Source organism: Barbus barbus, assembly GCF_936440315.1.
Source record: "Barbus barbus genome assembly, chromosome: 1".
NCBI lineage: Eukaryota > Metazoa > Chordata > Actinopteri > Cypriniformes > Cyprinidae > Barbus > Barbus barbus.
In genome coordinates, this window is record NC_136729.1 from 19,384,114 (window position 1) to 19,386,366 (window position 2,253).

Consider the following 2,253-nt stretch of genomic DNA (forward strand, 5'->3'; position numbering starts at 1 on the left):
TGCTGATTTTGTCTGGCCAGAGAAGAATGACACTATTTCGACAAACTATTTCCCCGTCTAAATACTGTAAAGCTGATATAAAGCCACCCAGCTGTATATCAAGCCGATGTAAAGCTGCTTTGACACAATTTGCATTGTTAAAAGCGCTATACAAATAATCTTGACTTGACTTGACTTCTTATAGTATGGGTAGGATTTGTACTGTTTTATTTATTGCGGCTGGGAATGTTTCAGAAGACAGTCTGCTGTATGTGGGCAGGACACTGTGTTGTCATCTGGGACTTTCCTTTGAGCAGTTTTCTGTTCAGTTTTTACTTTTCTGAAAGTGCTAATATATAAATTTTCAGGTAATCCAAAGAATATGTAAGACGTTTTTTGTTTTGTTTTTCGTTTTGTCTGTTTGGTTATATTTAACTTTGAGAAAGGGAGATGCTGAAATTGTAATTAAAATTTGAAATTGTATCTCTCGTGAACATCTCTGTAGGAAAATGAACAGCTAACCCTACTTTTTACGGTTTTATTATAGACATTTGTTCTTAAGAAAGCAACACATTGTAAGAATTCATTTTAGTTTTTTAGTTTTTTTGCGGTAATATAATGCTTTTTTTGGCCTATCTCCATATTTGCTCTAATAATGTGTGTGACCAAATAAAACAGGCAAATACATCGATTTTGTTTGGAGGGGAAAAAAATAAAGCTTGTATTTTGAATTGAACCTCTTTATTTTAGATTTGAATTGAAATATTTAAAAGACTTTACATAGGCTTTCCTGTAGCTCAAATAGTAGAGCATGGCGCTAGCAACGCCAAGGTCATGGGTTTGATTCCCAGGGAAAGCAAGAGCTGATAAAATGTAAAAAACAAAAACTGTAACTTGAATGCAATGTAAGTCGCTTTGGATAAAAGCGTCTGCTAAATGCATAAATGTAAATGTTTAAGATGTGTTTACAGGTTATGCCTCCAAGCACTCTCTTGCACTGTTATGATTGCTCCTTTTTTAGTACTTTATCTTATATTTGATTTGATTTGTTGGGGATTGTGTTTGTGGGAGATTTTCTTTCAGAATTTTGTAATAAATATATGATTAATAGCCATTTTGGGAGTTAAGCCAGGTTTCATACAGAGTGAGAGTATAATGAGATTTTTTATATTATATAATATTTTTTTATAATATATTCAGATTTATGTACCTTGACCATGTATATGTTTTCAAGATTTACAGATTTGGATCAAAAATAAGTTGGAAAAAAAAAAAACATATGGGGTCCTATGTTAGGGTGCTATAAGTACTTAAATAAGAAAAAAACATTGTTTGGTAAAATGTACTTATGTTCATGTTGTATTGCAAGACACTTGTTGCTATTTTGGTGGGATATGGTTAAGGTTAGGGACAAGTTTGGTGCTTTGGTTAGGTTCAGGGGTGGGGGTAGGGTCAAAGGTGTAATTATACATGCAACTAGGCTACAGAATTAATTACAGCTCTAATTACATACAGGTATACAGGTAATATAAGTCAACAACTGATGGATATAAGTGGGTAAAAATAAAAACTTGGTCCCACTTTATATTAGGTGGCCTTAACTACTATGTACTTACATAAAAAAACTAAGTACAATGTACTTATTGTGGTCATTGAATTGCAAAACACTTCTGCTATTGAGGTGGGATACGGGTAAGGTTAGGGACAGGTTTAGTGCATGGGTATGTTTAAGGGTGGGTTAAGGTGTAAAGGATATGGGTCAACAGTGTAATTATACATGTAATTACTGAAATTGATTACAGATGTAACTACATATAGTTTAAAAAATATATATATATAAGTACAATGTAAAAACATGTATGTACTCAATAAGTGCATTGTATCAAATGATTACTTTAAATGTAAGTACATAGTAGTTAAGGCCAACTAATATAAAGTAGGACCAAACACTTTTTATACAGTAAAAAGGTTATACCGATTGTTTAAAAAATGTACTTAAATCACCTTTCCGGAATGGAAAAATCATTAATTTCGTGGAACGCCCCACCAATTAGGTCTAATAATGAAAGATGTTTAAACGTCAAGGCGAGCAAGATAACTAATAGGAGACAGTCTTGAAGGCATATTTGAACATCTGGATCTGTGATGCTGTGCTCAAGTTTGTAATCAATAAATGACCCTCTCATGTTTATCACTTCTTCCTCGTGCTCCCGGGGCACCTAATTGGTCTCTTCTAAGTTCGCTGAGGCCCAAGAGGAAAGAGAGAGCATTGCA